The 22677-nt window shown below is 37.4% G+C and overlaps 1 protein-coding gene across 3 annotated transcripts in view; it reads left to right on the top strand.

Moving 5' to 3' along the window:
* Window positions 1-22677, top strand: part of Glra2 (glycine receptor alpha 2) — a 187797-nt gene that overhangs the window by 11560 nt on the left and 153560 nt on the right. The gene's annotated exons all lie outside the window — the stretch shown is intronic.

Genomic DNA, 22677 nt, shown 5'->3' with positions numbered 1-22677 from the left:
ACTGGCTTTGTGGGAGCCTAGGCAGTTTGGATGCTCACCTTACTAGACCTGGAAGGAGGGGGGTGGTCCTTGGACTTCTCACAGGGCAGGGAACCCTGATTGCTCTTCTGGCTAACGAAGGAGGAGGACTTGATCGGGGGAGGGGGAGGGAAATGGGAGACCGTGGCGGGGAGGAGGCAGAAATTTTTAATAAATAAATAAATAAATACATAAATAAATAAATAAGAGTTTAATAGTAAAACAAATTAGCAATAAAACAAATGTTTGTAACACAAAGCAATGATCAAGGAAATGGGTATGTTTTTTCCAGATTTGAACATTGCAAATTATATCCACCTATTGAATTGCCACATGAAATTTCACAAATGTGTGCAATTCTAGTGTGTAAATTCAAGTTTGAAATGCATATCCTGTGTTCCACACTTCTTAAGATTTGTCTCTGCTGAATCTCTGGATGGAGGTACCTGAAATATTCAACAGATCTTCCAGTCTTTAAAGTTTAACAAGTATAGGGCTACAATATTCAAAGGTGCTTTCTTTGTAGCATTTCTCTTAAGACATTGTGTGCCCATAATGTCTTTACCAAACCAAGGATTGAAACACCGTGGAAGGAAAAACAAATCTGAGTCTCTTGTACTATTCTTTTACCAGCAGCTCTGACAGCTGTGGCCTGAAACATGCCCTTTGATTCACAGTCATCATCTGTAAATAACAGACCTAGAGGTCTCTTTAGTTCCCTTCCAACATTTGTGATAGTCTAAATTAATAGATTTCAGTGTGTCCTTTTGTAGAGTATTGATTCACCCACATGAGATCTTAGGTACATCCAATCTGCCTAGAGAATTGGCCTCTTCTCTGGGAAATAATTAATTCTGAGCAGAAATTTTGCAGTAGTCCATGTTTTATTTATTTCAACTTTCAATATTGGTAAGATGGTTGTTTTTTTCCCCATGAAAACCTGGAAATGTACAGTTGGAATTACTGAACAAATCAGCCAATAACAATTCTTACCTTGGTTTTAGCTTAGGAGTAATAACTTCATATGCAAGGTTGTTTTTGGAAAAGTAACTAGCCAATTTATACTTACAGTTTTTGATTATTGAGAATTTCATACCCCAACTGTCCTCATTTCCATCCAACACTCCCCCTTCCAACTTTATGTCATACTTTTATAACTGAGTCCAGTTAGTGCTGTTTGCGTGTGCATGGGTGTGTAGGGCCAGCCACTGGAACATAGGTAATCTATTAGTGGTTGCATCATCAAAAAGAATAATTCTCCCTACTTCAACAGCTCTCTGTTGCCAAAAGCTTCTCAGTTATGGGTAAGATCTGGAGAACACACTCCTTCTACTCTGGCATTTGGCCGGTTTGCTCTTGTGTAGCTAACCCCAGGTGAAGAGCTCTCATCATCCCATTAGTTGTGTCATGGGCAGAAGGCAGCATTTCAGAGTGTTCTCTTCCATTTTGCATTCTTTTTGCCTTATCTGTTGAAATGTTCCTTGAGCCTTGGTAATTGTGGGTCAGAAACCAGGAAGTGAAATGGTGGACTAACCCAAAGGAAAGGGATATAAAAATCCATATGGGATTCTATTATCTTAGGGCTTCTTTCTTTTTCTTTAAACAATCATAATTTACATACCAATTCCAGTTCCCTCTCCCTTTCCTCCTCCCACTCCCCCACCCTACCCCCCATCCATTCCTCAAAGAGGGTGAAGTCTTCCATGGGGAGTCAACAAAGTCTGTCACATCACTTGAGGCAGGACCAAGGCTCTCCCCCTGTATCTAGGCTGAGCAAGGAATTCCTCCATAGTGAATGGGCTCCATCTACCAAGATATCCCTTTCCTTGTTCTCCCTCTGTGTCCTTCTACCAACTGGATCTTCCTGATCCCACCTGTTCTCCTGCCCCCTCCTCTTCTATTCTTTTCACTCCCATTACCCTCCCCCATACTTCCAGCTTAGTCAGGAGATCTTGTCTTAGGTCTTCCATTGCTGTGATAAACACCATGACCAAAATCAATTTGAGAATGAAAGGGTTTATTTTCAGCTTACTGCTTGTGGTCCATCATCCAGACAAGTCAGAGCAGGTGCTCATGGCAGGGACCCAGAGAGAGGGACTGGTTTGTAGAGGTTGCTGAGTGGAGTAATGTTACTTACTAGCTTGCTCATGGCTTGCTCAGCCTGCTTTCTTTTCTGGTCCCAGGGCTACCTGAGCAGGGGTGGCACCACTTACAATAGGTTGGGTCCTCTCATGTAAGCCACTAATTCAGAAAATGTGAATATAAATAAAATATACTCTAAGTTGGTTTGCTTACAAAGAATCATGGTTTGAGCTGGAGAGATAACTTAGTCAATAAAGTGCTTGCTATGTAAGCATGAGGACCTGAGCTCAATCTCAGAAGTCATGTGACAAAAGGTCAGACATGGTGGTGTGTGCTTGTAATCCCAGCACTACAGAGGAGGAGACATATGGGTCCCCTTATGTGCTGCCAGACAACTCAGCAGAGGTTGAAAGACCAGACCAAAAAGAAACCATGTGTCACAACAGGGTTGACAGTACATGTGGAACGACGCGCAAGTTGACCTCTGACTTCTACGCACATGCATGTACACGTGAAGACACACCCACACGTGTATGTACACTGATATGAACACTTATCTCCCCTCCACAAAGACTATGCTTATATAACATTTTTCATATCCATATATATAATTCATAAAAATTATAAAAAATGTTTTCAATAGGATGGATATAGAAGGAGAAATGCCTTCAAAATGTCACTAAATGTCTTCGGAAAGGGATGTCTTTCACACACACATGCATATACATATATGTGTATATCTATATCTATATATAGATATATATACCATACTTTAAAAATATAACATATATTAAGAAGATTTATGTATTTTCAAATAGAATATACTTTTACTTTTTGATTATTGGCTTCTCATGCCTTTTCTGAAACTTTCTGTTAAATAAGGAAGCATGAAATTTTTTTTCTTTTTTTTCCTCACCCTCTTCCAAATATATAGGGAGTGGGAAGAAAGTGCAGCTACCTAGATTTAATCCGTGGCTTCTGATCTGTACTATTTATTTCACATAGTAGATAAAGACGCATTGGCGATAATGCCTCTGCACATTTTGAAGGAAACTAACCCTCTTTTAAAGCATTGCCTAAGATGTCCACAATGATACCATTAACATTGCTACTTTCATGGTGTACAATTACCAGATAATGACATGGAGGTTTTTTGGTGAGTGAAGGTTGGAAGTGAATGAGTATTAACCATAAGCAATTGATTTGGCTTGTACACCATTTGTTTGCCCTGTCTTCAGCTTTTGTTTTGTGCAGCCTGAGTACCTGACTCAGATTTTTTGGAATCACTTCCCTCCAATTTTACATCTACATCTCCATTTCCAAGGGGGCTATCAGATACTGGACGAGACGGAGATAGTTTGGCTAAATGCATACTTATAGTTGTCATGGAACATGAGCAAAAGGTAACATTTTTGTTCAGAATTGTGATATATTTTTCTTTCCAACTGAAGTAAGTAAGCAAAGTCTTCTCAAAGTAGAACAGTTTTAGAGATTCCTCTGAAAGGAAATGCTGGGTGTGCCCAGGGCTGTGTCTAGTGACTGCGCAACCCTACAACCACAGTTTTCTTCGTTTTAGGAGGCGTTTTAGTGATTAAATGTTGCTCTAAAAGTTAAAGTCACAGCTTCCTATTACCAAGGTTGCTATGATATACAGTATTTTCCCCTCAGAAATATCCCTATTCATTTCCGTGAAACCAATAGCCACTCTGTGATTGGTCCCACAGATATATTGGATCAGATTCTTGGCAAACTAATCCCACTCTATTAGCAGACATTTTCTCTATAGCTTTTGAAAAAATAAGACGAATTCTTTACAGTCTGGGATACCTAATTCTTTTCTTTCTCCCAGCATCTATATTTCCAAGATTCAGGTTTATTTCTCATGCACATCTGCCACATTTATTCACAATTCCATTCATTTTTCTCGATTTGCATTTCCCTGATCGCTAAGGAAGTTGAGCATGACCTTAAGTGTCTTTTGGCCATTTGAACTTCTTCTGTTGAGAGATCTCTGTTCAACTCAGTGCCCCATTTTATAATTGGGTTGATTAGCCTTTTACGGTCTAGTTTCTTGAGTTCTTTATATATTTTGGAGATCAGACCTTTGTCAGTTGTGGGGTTGGTGAAGATCTTCTCCCAGTCAGTGGGTTGCCTTTCTGTCTTAGCAACAGTGTCCTTTGCTTTACAGAAGCTTCTCAGTCTCAGGAGGTCCCATTTATTCAATGAGGCCCTTACTGTTGTGCTGCTGGGGTTATACGTAGGAAGTGGTCTCCTGTGCCCACGTGTTGTAGAGTACTTCCCACTTTCTCTTCAATCATTCATTTTTCTCAATAAATATTACCATTTAAAATGCAGCAAGTGAGCTCCTGTTCCATACTTCTCCTGAATGACAACTGAATTCATAACTTATACAGGGTAACTTATACAAGGCTTCCAGAAAACTGTATGAATATGACACTTGGGTAAAATACCCTGGAACCTATTAAATACAAATTTCCTAAACAGGAAACTTATATTTGCCCAACAGAAAAAATGCCTAAACTTCTGTCAACTGTATTTTGTGACTATCACAAATACACATATAATTTGTTTCTTGTGTTTTCTTGAAACTGGGCTTACAAAGGCCTTCCAGGCAAAGAGTATTATACATCACCCCCATCCTTACATTGGATTAACTGGAGAGATACCAATGTATAGTTAAAAGCACTGCAGCTTGGTTAAGAAATCTTTGTGGGGTTTTATGGAAGTAGATAGGTATGTTGAGGCTCCCATTGATTGAACTGTTTCTTCACTGTGGGGCCTTCCTTCTTTTCCCAAAAGTTCAAACGTATAGTAATTATTTAGGAATTTGAAGCCCTGTGCTAACAATATGTGCCAAAATAAACAGTGCATACATAAAATCTCAAGTGAGTAGGTATGCCGTCACTGTCCAACTTTTCATATAAATGCCAGAGTAAATTATCTGCTTCAGTGATAAGACAAAGGACTTGAGGGGATTAACTAAAAGTGTCCATCAGTGACGTTATGCAACATGCCATATAAATTGCAGAATGACACCTTTGTAAAGAATTATTGACTCCTGAGGGGGGATGAGGCAGGTGCAAGATGACATAGAATTATAGAATGGATAATAAATAGCTCCTACAGGAAAGCTAAGACCAGAAATAGCTCTTGCACTCTTTTTAGAAAATCCATAGTGCAGCTGCTCCGGAGGGCCTGATTGGCTGTATCTTCATCTGAATGTACACAGAAAGGAAACAGAACTGTCAGCCGGGGGTGTGTAGAGTTTCGAAATCTTAGTCTCCTTCATGTTCCTAGACCTCTCGTGACTCTTGACATTCTTCTAGGACTTCTACCCACTTCCACACCAATTCCATATACCTGCACATTGGTTTATAATGGTCTTCATGGTTAGGTTTGTGATTTTTTTTTTATCTGCCCGAGGCTGGTTTTCCCTAGAGTAAAGATTGTGTGCAAATGATTTACTATGAATTAACAACCAAGAACAATGGATATGAGAGTGAAAAAACACTGAATGAGAATGGAAACTAGGAAACTACATCATCTCAGATAAGGTCCAATAGACCATAGCCTCTGCTAAGACCCTTTACGAGAAATCAGTAGCCTCTGCTGGACCTTTTAAGAGAAATCCACAGCCTTTGTTAGACCCTTGAAGAGAAATCTAGAATGGGAGATACACTCCATAGCTGTCCTGGTTGGAAACAAATTCAAACAATCTCATTTCCTTCTGTGTCAGTTATTGATTAAAGGCTATTCTCAAGTTGCACATAAATGCATACGTGGAATATTCACATAATCCATTTCTTCCCATGGGATCATAATAAGTTCTAGAATCCCCAATCTCTCCTTGCCCCCAGCACATTTGCTCTCTCTCTTCCCCCCCTCTCTCTCAATTATAAACTAACTCTAGAATAGTAGGAAGGGTAGAATTGTATGTATTTCATTCTCCATGCTACCTCCAGCACAGGCAGTCAGTGAGCATTCAATAAGCATTTTCTAAATAAATAAATAGGTAGATAATACTAATATTTAATCCCAAATTCTGGACTGATCAAACTTGGATATGAGCAACTCAACTAAAAAATTCAATCCACCAATGTTTGTTTCATTTAAAATTCATGAAGTCGACTCCTATGTATTATCTAGCTCTTTACTGCATATTCTTGGGTAAAAAACAGCCAGAATTTTGTTGAATTCTTGTTTAGAAGCAGGAAGAAGTTATTTTTATGACACATAAGCTGACATTATCTTCCCAGATGTTTAAAGCTTAGGATGGAGAGGGATGTGTGTCATTAAAAACGACAGGGCCACTTAGTCTCTATCTACAGTACTTTATTGAATGTATTTTTAAAGCAGCTGTTCACCTTTCTATTAGAGATTTAATCTAATTTGTCTTTGTAAGCCCAGGTTTCTGTGTCTTTTGAAGAACTAAAGAAATGGTTGAGCTGACTAAGTGTATTCTTGTATCTGTGAGCAATTATTAAATATATTCCACACATTTTGGCATTATAGCCTGAACCCTTACTATCCGCACTGTTTTAAGATATAGCACATTTGGGGGCAAACAGGTTTTATTTCCCATATACATTGCTTAAGAAGCATTTACTGCATGGATATGGTATCTTACTTAACCAAGCATAATTTACTCACTCTGGCAACTTCTTTCCTAAGCATCCCAAGTATTTAGTAAATAAATACAATGGTACCCGAATAATTGTTACTTAACGTTTTATATGTCTGTATTATCAGGAAGTTCTGCTGAAGTGAGTCTCCTTATTGGTAACTGTCCTTACCTCCTTCCTGTCAGTGAGCTTAGAAGGCTGAACACAGAAAGAGGTGATTTAAAATAACAGCACAAGAGAGAGGACAACTGCTGGAAAGGGAGTGTCAAAGAAACAGGACGACTCAGTCTTATAGAGTAGATAGAATCCTTCTTATACTGGAGGGAAAAGATTTCTTTACTCTGATAATGGTTGAGAGTTGGGGGGGAAAGTATTCAGTGGAAGTTCATGTCCAATGGCTTCTCTATCTTTGGTGAAGCTGTACTCTGCTATTTGACACGGAGACATCACTTAATAGCTTAAATGTCTTCTTGGTGCAGTCATTGTCATCAACAAAGAGCATGAGACTGTTCATGTGTTTATACTTGTCTGCCTTTTTTCAGGGTGTGCTTATAAGTTTAGAAACACCATAAATTGTGTTTGTACTAAAGTTACTCTCAGGTTGTCTTACTGATCAGGAAGGTAATTTGTGTATTTTATGTGCCAAATATGATGACCAAGAAGATGAAGCCTAAAGTATTGTGCACTATTCTCAAATAAAAGCAGAAAGGGGTATGAAGGGACTCAGTATCAAAGTTCTTAACTGGATTCTTTGCCCTTCATCATTGCACTCATCCATATATTTTACATCATTTTCATTGAAGAGTCTGAAATATTTAATAGGAACATCTTCAGCTTATAACTATTGAATTTTCCTATGCATTAAACTTCTACTGTATTGCATATTAATTCATTTTGTTCTCCCAACAACAGTAGTAAAATACATACATGTGACAATTATTTATACAGATCAGGAAAGAGAATGCACATTATATTGTATTATTTTACAATTGCTGTGACAACATGCCTAACAAAAACATCTTAAGGAAGGAACCATTTAATTTGGCTCATGGGTTGGTGGAGGCAATCTGACAATTATGGCAGCTCTGAGGCTTGAATGAGAATTACCTTGGGCGTAAAAAGCACATGCCATTCTATTGTCTCTCTGTTGTGGTTGTTGTGTCCACATATAAGCTCTCATCTCCTGCCCCAGTATCATTCCTGCCTGCCTGCTGTCGTGCCCTGTGCCCTGATGCTCATAGACTTACCCTCTGAAACTGTAAACTTCCCCACTAAACTCTTTCTTCTTTAAGTTGTCCTGACCATGGTGTCTCCTCACAGTCATAAATAAGACAGCAGGCAAGGCAGAGAAGCTGGAGAAGGGTGACTGGTTTCCTTCCTTCTTTGGTCAAGGAGCAGAGAGAGATGAATATTGGCTTGCAAATTGTTTTCTAAATGTTTATTTAGTTCAGGACCCCAGCTCATGCCGTGGTGTTGCTCATGTTTAGGATTCCCACACCATTTAACCTGATCCAGACAATCATTTACAAGCATACAAATAATTTTAGATCCTAGGAACGTGATCCAATCCTAGTATGTTGGCAATAGAAATTAACCACCAGACTCCCTGAGCAAATAGGAGCACAGAAATAGCTTTTGATCCCAGACCATCTGTTTTCCTTATTACCATTAGTGGATGTGGTGCGTTGTACATTGACTTCATGAGTGAGTCTTGTTTCGGTTACTTAATTACAGAGCCATGTTAAGGGCTTGTAAGTCTACAGGCCTGTAGAGGACTTTGGAGGGTTTTGCCTCAGGATCTGTTTATTATTCAACATTACATCCTGAGATTTGAGCATATTATTAATCCTTTGTAAATATTTGATGAATAATTAAGTGAACAAGCAAAGCTGATTTATCTCCAAATACCCAACAGCTTTCTCCTTGGGAAGTATCAGAACTAGTTTGTATGTTGGGAGGTGGTGATGGCAGGAACAGTCCATGGTTGAGTAAAGGAGTAGGAACACACAGATGCTGCTACCTTCATGGGTTATATATAAATTCTATATACAAGTAAAATTTACTTTTTACATATATACAGTAAAAATTCTGAGAATGCCATTTTAATCATTTATTACATCTTTCAGAAAAAAAATCATTCTTAAACATTCCAGTAAAATTCTGATGATGGCATGAAGCATGATTTACAATATGGCATTTTAATCTATTCCAATGGGTTATCTCACAGAATAATTGACTGGGCCCTGGGAATATCTTAATCTAATATTTTTAATCATTCGGACATAGTGGGAGAGGAAGTTCTAAATTATGTCTGAAGTCTATAAATTTATTGATTTTGTATTATTTTATGACATGGGCATAAATTCCAGGCTTGCTTAGGGAACATGGTAGAGGAAGCTCTGAGATTTTGTTGGAGTCCTGTTCTGTCAGAACTAATAAGACTGTGTTTGGAAATTGACTTAGTCTTCCATTAAGCAACTCTATTACTTGCTGCTTGTGTACAAAGTTAAATACACCTTGTAACAAGGTACATATTGACTACAAAACTATTTGGGAGAACGACTTAAACTGTTGAACATTTCTGGAAACTGTAATAGATACTCTGAGTCCTTATAAAAAGGTATAACCTTCCTGAACAAACAAAGGAGCAGATGTAAAACACTAAGCAATTTAAGCCTTTATCTATAGAATCATGCAACCACAACTACATGTGGAATTCTATCATGGATATTAGACATTTTGAGTGAAGATGCAATAGGGGAAGTATAAAGAAGAGGAAGAAGATGAGGATTTCAGCTAATGAATGGAGGTACAGATGCCGGGCATTATGATAGCTTTTGTCATAGTTACTTTTCTATTGCGGTGATAAAATGCCTCAAACAAAACCAACTTGAGGACAGAAGAAAGAAAGGAAGGAAGGAAGGAAGGAAGGAAGGAAGGAAGGAAGGAAGGAAGGAAGGAAGGAAGGAAGGGAAGGAAGTCATACCAGTGGCAGCTGGAGAGAGCTGGTCACATTGCAGTTACAGTCAAGGAGCACATGCTCAGCTTGCTTTCTCCCTTTAAGTCAGCCTAGGATCTCAGACTAGGGAATGGTTCTACCCACACTGGGTGAGTCTTCCCACATAGCTAACCTAATCAAAACAATGCCCCACAGGCATGCCCTCACAGGTTGCAGAGGTCTATCTCAAAGGTCATTCTAGACCTCGTCAACTTACCAGTTGAGGTTAACAAACTCAGCTGTGTTCTGTGGCTACTTGCACTGATCCTCTGTAAACCCAGTAAGTTCAGTTACTAAGCAGTCCCTGCTTCCTAAATCCAGAAATTAATCTGAAGAATTGTTGGGACTGGCACAGTGAACAACTAGTCAACTCCAGGCAGTCTGATGATGGAGGCCCCATATGCAGCCACCATAGAGCTCTTTATAGTGGCCTAGATAAGCTACTAGTGGCAGCTGTTTGCAAGTACATGGCACATTTGACCAAAGATGAATGTTTGATGAAGTGTGTTCTAGCCCAGGCTCATCTCCAAAGAGATTTTATTGGGACATTTATTTAATTTTGGCAGAGCAGACTTCTTACCACCATCACCTGAGGGGATAGGAAATTGGCCTTTAAAAAAAAAGGAACATTCACTTCTCTACAGTGATGCATTATTGTGCCTGGTACAATATGCAAAATAGTCTTTTAAAGTCTCAACAAATCTGGTCTCCAGTATGAAAGAACCACAGATACAAAACGCCATATTGTTCATTTGGCAAAATATCCAAAGTTTCATGCTTTCTAATTATAGACGTCTTGAGTTCAAAGATTTTTCTGGTTATATGAGCCCACAATAGGAACACATCTAGTGAGAGAATCACTTCCTCCACTTCAAGAGTAAATACTATCTAGTGAATGAGAGGTTACTTGACTTCTTTATATTAGTGGGAATGCTTTTTTTGGTTCAATACCACAGATCACATCATATTGTGTTGGAGATAGAAGTATATCAAATAAGGATTTCGATTCTTTATCACTTTAAACATCTCTATGCAAAATTTAGATATTTCAAATTCGACAGATAATATGAAATATAGACAATGCATATCCAGAGTTCAGTTACTGGTTACATTTGGATCTATATAGATATAGATGTATATAGATACACATATATGTGCATAAGTAGGTATATATAGTCTTCCTTCTCCCCTACATACAAAGAGCTATGTTAATCTCTTGAAAGGGATACATCCTCTTTTTTCACACCACATGTTCACTGATCTTTTGATCTGTTCCTTTCAAATAACATTCTTATTATCATATTAAATTTAAGTCTGATTCATGCCATCGTATTACAAATTATGAGTTAACTGAATACAGGTGTTGTATCTATTTTGGCAACCTTATAGAATACATTTTTAGTATTTCATTCATGTCTCTAATCCCTTACTACATTAATGTGCAGCTTGACGTTCGAAAGGTAGCAACTCCATTCTTTGCTGTAGGGCAGTGGTTCTCAACTTTCCTAATGCTATGACCCTTTCTTTAATACAGTTCCTCATGCTATGGTGACCCCTAACCATAAACATATTTTCATTGCTACTTCATAACTAATTTTGTTACTGTTATAAAATGTAATGTAAGTATTTTTGGAGATAGAGGTTTACCAAAGGGGATGCAACCCACAGGTTGAAAGCCACTGTTCTAGGGTCTTCTCTGACCTAAGCCACATCCTTGTGTTGGACAAGAAATGAAGATGAATTTAATGACTTTAAAGAGACATCTCACTCAGTGAGTAATGGGAATTGATGCAAAGTAGCCAAACTACTTCTTCCTTGGGAAGAATATTCCAGGAGTATGTCTATAATGGCTTCTAGAGTTATCACAGAAAGAATGACTTCATTTGCTATTAGAGAAAAATGAACGTATCACCTCATCTTTCGTTGTCTGCCTGCCTTTTCTACTCAGTCTCACTTATTTTCTATTCAGGTTATTATTTACATTCATAATGAAGGACTTTCCTCAGTCCTCGACTTAAGGAAAAATAACCACTCTATATAAGAGTCCAGTAAATGTGTGTTTAATTAGACCAAATTACAGAGAAGCAGGGTGTAGCATGAGCTAAGGTCTGGAAGTGCTGTGCTCCCTAAGTACTGAGGGACCCATTAGTCAAATGTGAGCACTTGTAAACACGGTGACTCCAAGGCAGCAGTCAGTCCTAGTTGTTAGGAGAGAAGAGCACATATCAGGAATTCTGACTTCTATTTTTAGATTTCCTGCTGACACAGAAAACCTCTTTCCCAACAGTCCAGTGGTGACCTTATCACACTCAGAGAAATGGTGCACGATGCCTAAGGAGAAAACAGGTCTCCATTTGTGGAAGCCACAGAGGGACAGAAGCGAGAAATCTGAGCATAGATCCGGTTCATTGGCAGGCATAGTGCTTCATGATTTCTTTTGACAGCTAAATCGAGAGTGGTGTGTTGCCTAGCAGTGCAACGGTCTTGAACAGAATGTAGGTCTCCAAGCTTCCAAAGCCTGGCTCTGAGCCTCAGCCTCCCAAAGACGGATAAACTCTGTTTGGAGAATTTTATATTCAAAGGCAAATTTACAAAATCATATAAAACCATGACGCTCTTACAAATATAAAATCAAAACATATTTTAAAATTAGTTAATTTGTCAGTCAATTTAGGAAACCAGAGAGTTGGTACAGCCAATTCAAAAGAAATTCCAAAGAACTGAAGCAAACAGAAAAGAGTGAACTGCATATGGAAAGGAAGGCAAGACCTTACCTCTCCCACCGGCTTAGAGAAGTTACTCAGACATTTACAGAACAGGGTCTGCATGGCCAAGACAAGTCTGCATTCCTGCCAGTGAAATATCTACACAGTGGTACAGTAAAAAGGAAAAGGAGACATGATAAAGAAAATGCATAGCTCTTCATTAAAGGGTATTTTTTTCTCAATATTCAGAATGGTAGATTTCATAATATAAAATCCACTAGGGGTGATCAGATGTTTTTTTTTTTTTCCACAGTTTATAGTCTTTCAAGTTCCAGGCCTTTCCATTAACACTGTGAGGAGAAAGGAGGGAACTCAAAGTGCAGAGCAGAGAAAAGAACTCATTGTCAAATAAAGGGAAAGTCTGCATCTAGACAGGGTGCATTCAGGGTGGGATGGCTGCAGCAAGAGAAAATCTCAAAGTTTCTGAAGAAGGTCCTTCTTGGTAGGAGAAGGGATAGGAAGAGAAGTTCTGATGCTTGATGCACAAGATCTCGTTTTGTTCTCCCAGCCAATCTGAGAATTTGGTAGAGAGAAGATATTTTATCTTTTAAAACTGAGGAAACTGGAGCTCAGAGTAATTAAATAGCCTCGAAATGAAGTAGTCACACAGTGTATAGTAGAGCCATGGCATTAAACCCAGCCTTTATGACTTTCGAATGGTATTCCAGGGTGTAGTGGTGGAGAGGGAGACAATCATGAAGTTTGCTAATCCCCACCTCAACCAGAGAAGCTCCATAGAGGCTTCAAAGGTGCACATTTTCATGTTTCCCGTCAGTGATTAGCATGCTTTGCCACAGTTTCTTCATTCTGTTGCGTGCTCTGCAGAGACAGCATAGAGATCTCCCGTGATCTCACAGGCTCAGATAACATTATCGATTTAAATGAATTACTTGTGGGGAGGAGGGATAGAAATCGAACTCAGGAAACTCCACATATGCCAAGCACTTACTTCACCACTAAGCTATGTGGATTACCTTTCCAGCGAATCACCCTTTGAAGGTGAAGAGATAAATACAGCTCTTGTTTTCTCACACAAACGCTCATACTTTTTGTCAATAACATACATTATTTAGTGCTAATATGTGATCAAAACATACTGAACACTCTGGGGAGCATACCAATAAGTCAGATTCAAGCGATGACCTGTATAGAACACACTACAGAAATCTTAAAGAAATATAAGATAAAAGAGAGAATAGCACAACTTGGAAAAGCATCTAGGATTTTGGAAGTGCCAAGAAAGATGATACATCAAATAATAAAAAATAATTAAGAAGTATCATTAGATTTAAAAGAATGAGAGCAGCAAACACAGAAGAAAATGTTTATTTCATATCCATGAATGATTATTATATGCATACTTTCTTCTTTACAAATTATTAATACCAAAATTCTATTTTCAATTTGCTAACACCTAACAAGTTGATGAACTTGCTATTCATTTTGCAAAGTAGTAGAGAATTCAATTAACAAAAGAAAGTGGTGTTTAATTCTATTAGTGTAACTTCCTAAAATGAAGGGAAATGTGTCATTTGTGTTCATGTGAAATTCTCAGGTCCACTTATTTCTACACTGCTTTCAAGCGGCATTTAAAATTGTCTATTTTGCAGGGCAAATGGATCTTCATTTCTTATCTTAAGTAATCCCAAGACAGTAGGAACCTTATGTTTTTCAACACTTCTCTATCAGATGACATTTTGTTATGACATAAACAGAAATATATAGAGATTACATCTACTAATTAAGCCTAAAGGCCCTGTTTGTTTCTAAGCTCTTAAAAACACGAAATGGACCTTGTCCAACAAACAAAGTACTCTGAATCTCCGCAAACACTGACAGCCAGTTTATGGTCACTATGGTCTTGCAATAAGCAAAAGGACAACAGTTTACTCATATGAGAAACATCCCTTGGAAATGCTTGGTTTGGAGTATGTTTTTTTCTTGTTTCAGCTGACATTTCTAACAGAACGATTCAAGAGATTTTCTGCAAATTGTTTTGACTCATCATTAATGCTTGAATTTCTCATATTTAGTTCCCCAGTTCACCAACTAATTATAAACGAGAACTAGAAAATCAAATACAATGACATATAATGGGTACTCAGTAAATACTTGATGCTATGAGGGACTGGAGGTGACTAGGAATAAAGTACATCAATTTCAACAAAGGTCTGCCAATTTAATTTAGGATTTAATTTCACAATGAGAAAACACAACATGTGAGGTTTATAACACTGTTTTGTTTTTTAACAGTTACCTTTATTGAAAATACTTTTCCTCATGCAATGTATTCTTGCCATTACCCCCAATCTCCTCCCAGCTGGTAATAATCAGAACTAGCCCTGAAGAGAAGACAAACTTGTAACCACCATACTTCAAATCTACTTTTGATTAAAATGATTCAAAGTCTGCATTCAAGACACAATCAGTTTATACTTGGTGCTTTCTTGCATGGTTAATGCACTTTCTTTCTTTAAAGAGTTCATCCTAAAGTCAGGCATGGTATTTCATGCTTGTAATTGAAAAGCAGAGACAGAAGGTTGCTTGGTTTGGGGGCCACCTTGGGCTATGTATCAAGACTATGTAGAAGAACTCAAAACAAAAGTAACAAAAAGCGGCCACCAAACATGAAATGATGTACTTTATCCTATTCTTTTTTTTCAAAACATGGAGAAATCCATAGTGTTCAATGATAGCAATTTTTATTAGATTTAAAAAAAAATCCAAATTCCCACTCCTTTCCCTCATCCCATTCCTTCCACACATCCTCTCACCCCACCCCCTCTAATCCTAAGAGAGAATAGGGCACCTTGCCCTGTGGAAGGTCCAAGGCCCTCCCCACTACATCCAGGCTGAGCAAGGTATACATCCAAAGAGAATAGGATCCCCAAAAGCCAGTACATGCAGCAGAGAGAAATCCCAGTGCCACTGCCAGTGGCCCCTCAGTCTGCCCCAGCCATACAACTGTCAACCACATTCAGAGAGACTAGCTTGGTCCTACGCTTGGTCCTTCCCTGTCCCACTGGAGTTGGCGAGTTTCCATTAATTTTACAACATTTTCAAATTCTCTGAGATCCATCAAAGTCATGTGCCTCTCTGTCAATAACTTTGTATAGAATCAATTGATAACTGGTAGCTATCAGTAAGAAAAACATACATGTTCATATGAGTTCATTCATTACAATGCATGGAAATGTACTCATTTCTAGTAATATAGCCAGTCTGAAACTAATGGTTTATGTAGTAATCAGGCTATTCTTTACCTCTGAAAAATTTGTCCTTCATGAAAGTATAGATAGAATAACCAATGGCATATAGTAAATTCAAGGTGAATTATAATAATTTTTATAATTGCTTAGATTACTTCAAAAGTATGATAATGACATTTTCAATTTTACTTTTTTTCAAATTATGTGCTTTAAATATCTCATCACTAAGTGATTTCCACTAACAAGACATTCCCTCTTGCAGTCCAGATATTTTCCAAGACCGTCTTTTTTTCACAAGCATCAACACACCATGGAACATTAAAAAAATCATAATAAGTAGTGCTTGTGTCCAGATATTAAAGTTCTAACCCTTATATCTACATATTTTTAAATCATCTGTGGATTGGTTTTTCTTTAGCTCTTGAGCTAACAGCAATGATTAGTCTGTTAGACGAAAATATCTTATTCCACAGGAAATTTAGCTTCTATATACAGCATTTAATTTTCCATTTCTGTGCAAGGGACTCATACCAAAGCAATTGTGATACTTGAAGACATGTTAAATTATTTACAAGAAGTAAAATGAAAAATGAAAATGTCATACTTGTCTATTTGTGACAAAAAAAGAAAAACATGACATTTTCATCCTGGAATTCAAAGACTGTTCTTTTCTTGCAAGTAATCTTTCACCAAAAAATGATGTTGGAAAATATCTGGGACAAAACTAAACATTAGTGACTAATTGTCTTGATGTCTTGCAAGGTCCTTTCTTGATGCTTACTTATAAATAAAATATAGCATAGACATTTTTAAGTTACATAATGTTTCTTGTTAGCTTAGAAAGCTCTGATGAAGATAAATATACATTATAGTATACATATAATTTTATATAAATAAGACTACTTGAAATTGACTATGAATAATACAGGAATATTTGAAGAGAAGATGATGTATGTTCAAAAAAGGGTCATTTCACCAAGAAGACAGAATAACTCAAATGTATGCAATTTTATATCTGATTATTAATTTTTCAACAAATATTTAATTTTCCATTCACTTTTATTCATGTGTATGTGTGTATACGTGATGCATATGTGATCACAGTGATCACAGAGGATGGAAGAGTTACAGTCACCTGTAACTTCTAGAGCTGAAGTTACAGGTAGCTGACCTGAACCCAGGCCCTCTGCAAGAACATCAAGGGCTCTTAACTGATTAGCCATCTCTCTAGCCCCTATACAAATTTTCTTAATCATAGCATTTACCATCACTAAACTGATTCTGTTTAAAACCCTCTTTGAAACAATACTAATACTAATACAAGAATGATTAAATACAGGTTTTTAATTCATATTCTATATATTGATTGTCTCATTACCTCTATTGTTAGCATTATTTTATATTTAAAAACACACAGGCCTGTTGAAATTTTTAATAGCATACACAAGAATTCTGACCTAGATGAAACATATTCCAATAGACTTGATAGAAGAAACAAATATTTCTATATAATATCTCAATGCACCATTTTCAATATAGAAAATAGTATCCACAGAGAGATCAGTAAGGAAATAGAGGACATGAACAAAAATTTAAACAAACTCGATATAATGGACATGCACAAAGCATTCCACTAACAGCAATAGATTATACTTTCAATTTTTTTGGTAGGTTTTTCGAGACAGGGTTTCTCTGTAGCTTTGGAGCTGTCCTGGAACTGACTCTTGTAGACAAGGTTGGCCTTGAACTCACAGAGATCTGCCCACTTTTGCCTCCCGAGTACTACGATTAAAGGTATGTGCCACCACCGCCCAGATTTTCTCAATTACACCCAGAATAAAACTGTTGATGTTTGAAATCATTAAAAGTATCTTTTCCAACCAAGGTTGGTAGGAACACTAAGGATCAGTAATACACAGAAAACTGAAAATTTCATAAGGTTTTAGAAATAAACACATTCCTAAACAACCCATGAATCTAAATAAAAAAGAGATGAACCAAACAAACTCACAATATAAAAAATTACATAGTGCAAGAAAGGCAGAGATTAGAGAACAAATTATAATGTAAATGTCCATATTAAAAAGAAGAAAAATGTCAAATTAATAAACTATATTTATACTTCAATGATTAGAAAAAGAAGGGAAAACTAAATCCAAACCCTTACGAGGAATTTAATATTAGAGTACAAAAAACATAGAATAGAAAAACAGTTGAAGGATAACAAAACTAAAATTTAGTCTTTCACAATTCAACAGAAGCAAAACTGCAGCAAATATTTAGCTAGTCTGAGAAAGGAAAGAAATTGAGATAATGCAAATAAAGAAAATCAGAATTAAATAGAGTCCTTATTGGCTTTGTAGAAAGAAAAGGCATTTTTAAAGATTAGAAACAATTTATACAGCTATGTGAAATTTAAAAGCACACCTAGAATATACTAATTACCTAATAGATTCAGGATTGACTAGAAAATCCCAACTGACATACAATTAAAAACATTGAAACACTAATCAAAACTCTCTCAACAAAGGAAACTTCAGAACCAAGTGGCTTTTATTTTGAGTTCTAGTAAATATTTAGAGTTTACATCAAATCTTTTTCAGTTCTTCCAAAGAATAGAAAATGAATGTCCCAACATTAAAAACTCAAAGTAATATGTATAAATGGACTGAAGAAAAGTCTCATGATAATTTCAGCTGATGCAGAAAAGGCATTTGTAGAATTCAAAATAATTTATGGATTAAAACTCAATGAGGAAGTCTGGAACAGAAGGGGACTTCATCAACTTGATGAAGAGCATTTACGAAAACCTACAGTTAGCAACATGATCTAAATGTAAGCCGTCCCTGAGAAAATACTGCAAGACTTTATGCCGTGATCAAGAAAAAGAATTTTCTGTTTCAAACCTGCTTGTCAGCATGGTAGTGGAGGTCTTATCAATAGCAACATAACAAGAAAAACAGAAATATGGTATCCAAGGTAAAAATGAAGAAGTAAAATTATTTCCATTTACAAAGGATAGCATCAGATGTATAGAAAAACTTCCAAGCATCTGAATGAAAGCTACTAGAACTAAAACATTCAGCAAAATTGCAACATAAGGCTCACCACACAATGCACAAAAATCAATTCTATATTCTGTAGAATTCTATGAAAATATTTGAATAGGAGAGTAAGAAAAAAGCAAAGGAGTGTGTAACTCACTTAGTTGGTAACATGCTGGTCTTGCTAGTATGAGGACTTGAATTCTGGTTCTCAGAAGCAGCGTAAAGTCATGTACATTTGTATGCATAGTGGAAATCCCAGGTATACATGATCATGGAATTTCAGCAATTCTGAGATGGGAGACAGAGATGGGTGAACTCCTAGTAGCTTTTTGGCCAGTTAGTCTAACCTTATCTGGTAAAGCTACAGGCCAAGGAAAGAACCCAAATCCAATAAGAAGAGAAAATTGTGTAAGGAATGACACCCAAGGCTACTCTGACCTATACACTTGTAAGCTTTCACCTGTACACACACTTACAGCCTACCCACAAAAGTTCATTTTCAATAACTTCTTATGTATATGTTAAATCAAGATGGATGTTTGTACACTGGAAAATATAAAATATTAATGATATAAATTAATGAATGCATAAATAAATGGAATGGTATCTCATGTACATGCTCAGGCAAATTTAATATTTCAACAGAGTCTATTTATGGAGTAAATGCAGATTGCTGAATTTCATAGGAAAAAGAGAAAAGAGTAAAGGAGAAGTGCAAGTGAGATGAAAAGGAGGGAGTTAAGAAGACAATGAGGACTGGCAAGGTGGCTCAGCTGTTAAAAGTCTAGGCTCACAACCACAACTATAAGAAGAGATTCTGGGATTCCCCTCTGTATGCTGTGAATAGCATTGGCTAATAAAGAAACGGTCTTGGGCCTGCACAGGGAATAAAGGTAGGCAGGGAAAACTAAAGTAAATGCTGGGAGAAGGAAGGAGTGAGGGAGAAGCCATGGAGCCCTGCCAGACACAGATGCCGAATTTTACCTGGTAAGCCACAGCCTCATGGCTTACACAGATTACTAGAAATGGGTTAAATTAAAATATAAGAGTTAGCCAATAAGAAGCTAGAGCTAATGGGCCAAGCAGTGATTTAATTAATGTAGTTTCTATGTGATTATTTTGGGGCTAAACTAGGTGGGAACCAACAAGCGGCCTTCTTGCAACAGATGATGGGGACAAGAAAGGGAGGTATCTGGGGAGGAGAGTGATTACAAGGTTTAAATAGTTATAGTGAATTTTCTGTCTCATTCTTATCCAATTCACTGTGGAATGTCATCATCTTGCTGATGAATCAGTTATAGAGGTTAATGTTTTCTTTCTCCGTGTTATAGAGCACTGTCATTTTATTGGTGATCACATCTAAGAGCATGTTTTTGACAATTAAAATGTCTAATTATAACAGAAATGATGAAATAAATTTATAATAAGGGAGAACATATAGCTATACTATATAATTGGAGTAATTCATCAATGCCCATCTCACATCCAGTAGTTGTTCAATTCATGAGGCTGGATGCTTCAACAGTCTCTTTGGCATTGATGGCCTGGAGGATTTCTATAGTGAGGAGTGGCGGTCTGTGTTCCCACCCAGCCCCTGCACGGCTAGCTTTATACCCAAAATAACAACACACAAATTGTATTCTTTTAAACACTGCTTGGCCCATTAGCTCTAGCCTCTTATTGGCTAATTCTCACATCTTGATTAACCCATTTCTAATAATGTGTGTATCACCATGAGGTGGTAGCTTATGGGAGAGGATCTTAACCTGCGTCCATCTTGGAGAGGAGAGCTATAGTGTCTGCCTCACTGCCTTCTTCCTCCTAACATTCTGTTCTGTCTACTCCACCTATCTAAGCTGCTGTCCTATCAAAAGCCAAGGCAGTTTCTTTATTAACCAATGAAAGTAACACATAGACAGATGACCCTTCTCCATCAGATTTCTAAAGAGCCTCTGGTATGCAGTCCACCTTGGAAGCCTGCAGAAGCTTCTCATCATATCAGTGAAGGAACCAGGAGAAGCAGCAATAGCATAGATAATTAGTAAATAAGAATGAAGGTCAAGTGAGCAGAAAGTATCCTCTTCAGGGCTGCGACAAGAAGGTATTGCCCACATGTAGGGTTGGTCTTACCACATCAATTAAAGTAGTCAAAAAAATCCATCACAGACATGCTCACAGGTCCACCTGATGGAGACAGGCTTTCACTGTGCCCCTCTTTGCAGGTGATTCTAGGTTGAGTCAACATAGAATTGTGTCAACCTAGGTTGACTGTTAATGCTCACCATCACAGGAAACTACTTTTATGGCTCAGCTTTTCTCATCTGTAAAGTGCAAGGCAGAGCATTACCTCCCCACTGAGGGATGACATACAAAGCTCACCGACACACAGAGAGATTTCATTGTGTCAGGTCTTACCACATGTCTATGTTAATCCCTTACCTTTACAATAGCTCACTGTCCCCAGGTTTTTCTTTCCACGTTTTTTTTTTCTTTCCAAGTTTTTATGTGTAAATATGAATGTAACCTCAAACAAAATGCCCGGGACTGAAAATGTCAGATACTAAGGAGCAAGAAAATCTCTTATGGGGATTAAGGCAAACAATGTGTTTGTACATGTTTATGTATGTAGCTACACATGCATGCATTTGTATGTATCTTAAGGACAAAGGACAACCTCGGTGTTGTTCTTCACGTCCACTATTGTTGAGACAGGGTGTCTCAGTGACATGCAACTCCCAAAGTAGGTTAGTGCTGTTTGGTCAGGGATTCCCAAGGTTTTTCTTGTCTTCAATTCCTTCATGCCAGGGTTACAAGCATGAGCCAATGCACCTGGCTTTTGAAAAATGCACTTTCTGGGGTTTGAACTGGAGTCCTTAGACACACAGGAAAGTACTTTACCTATTAAGCTATGTTGCCAGGCTTCCAAACTTGACGATGTTAATGCGCTTAGAATTTGATAGCTTAAAAATTATTTTAGGTTGCAAAAACACATCCACACTGTCAGTTAGTAGGAAGAAAACAAATAATCGTATGGTTCAACTTTCTGAAGGTTTCCAAGACACTGGGGGAGACCAGACAAAAATGTAATTTATTACACTTTCATAACCAAGGTTTGAAATTGCAAGTTACTGTTTAAAATGTTATAATAGTGTAAACTGAGTTTGAAGCACATTTTTTAATGGCTTTACACCTTTTATGCTCCTGTTCTCTCGTTTGCTTTCTATTTTGCTTCATAAAACTTCATAAAAATGTACTTAATAAGCTGATCTAAACGTAAGTATTTCTTTGTGGTGAGAGGAGAAAAAATATGGTGAGAGGGGGGAAAAAGCAAACACATACAAATTCTCATGTCATGCCCCTGGTTGTCTAATTTATTTCTTACTAGCAGAAAATAGATTTGTGATAGAATTGTATGGCTAAGAAAAAGAAAGACTAATTTTCTTCTACGAGCTTTTTAGGAAGGCTTCATGCCAAACTCCTCTTCATTCAGAGCTTACAGGTTGGTTAGGTACAGAGCCAACTAGGGTGTCGCTTGGACTCAACTCATAAAAATTTGTCAAGTAAAGAGGGATGAATTTCTGCAGAAAAAAAAGCAGTGTGTGGATAGATATTTTGCAACAGGATGTTTCTATCTCATTAAGTATTTGGGGAAATGGCCACAGAGGCAATAAACATATTTCCCAGAAAAACATAAAGCAAGGAACCATCAGACAGTGACTTACCTATTGACAAAAGGCAAGAAGAAAAGAAGGCTAGTGGGAGTCTAGTCTCACCCCTCTGGAGATAAGGGAAGACAATGTGGCAGTCATCGCTTAACACAAGATCTACTCTGGCCAGAGAACAGATATTCAATGACATTTTTGCATGTGTTTATGTCTTAATATAAGTTCATTTAGTTTGTTTTGTATTTCTGTA

The sequence above is a fragment of the Alexandromys fortis genome, unplaced genomic scaffold, assembly GCF_014885135.2.
Source record: "Alexandromys fortis isolate MF-2015 unplaced genomic scaffold, M_Fortis_MF-2015_v1.1 scaffold_120, whole genome shotgun sequence".
Taxonomy (NCBI): domain Eukaryota; kingdom Metazoa; phylum Chordata; class Mammalia; order Rodentia; family Cricetidae; genus Alexandromys; species Alexandromys fortis.
Note: the sequence above shows the minus strand (reverse complement) of the source record. Positions and strands in the feature narration are given on the sequence as shown.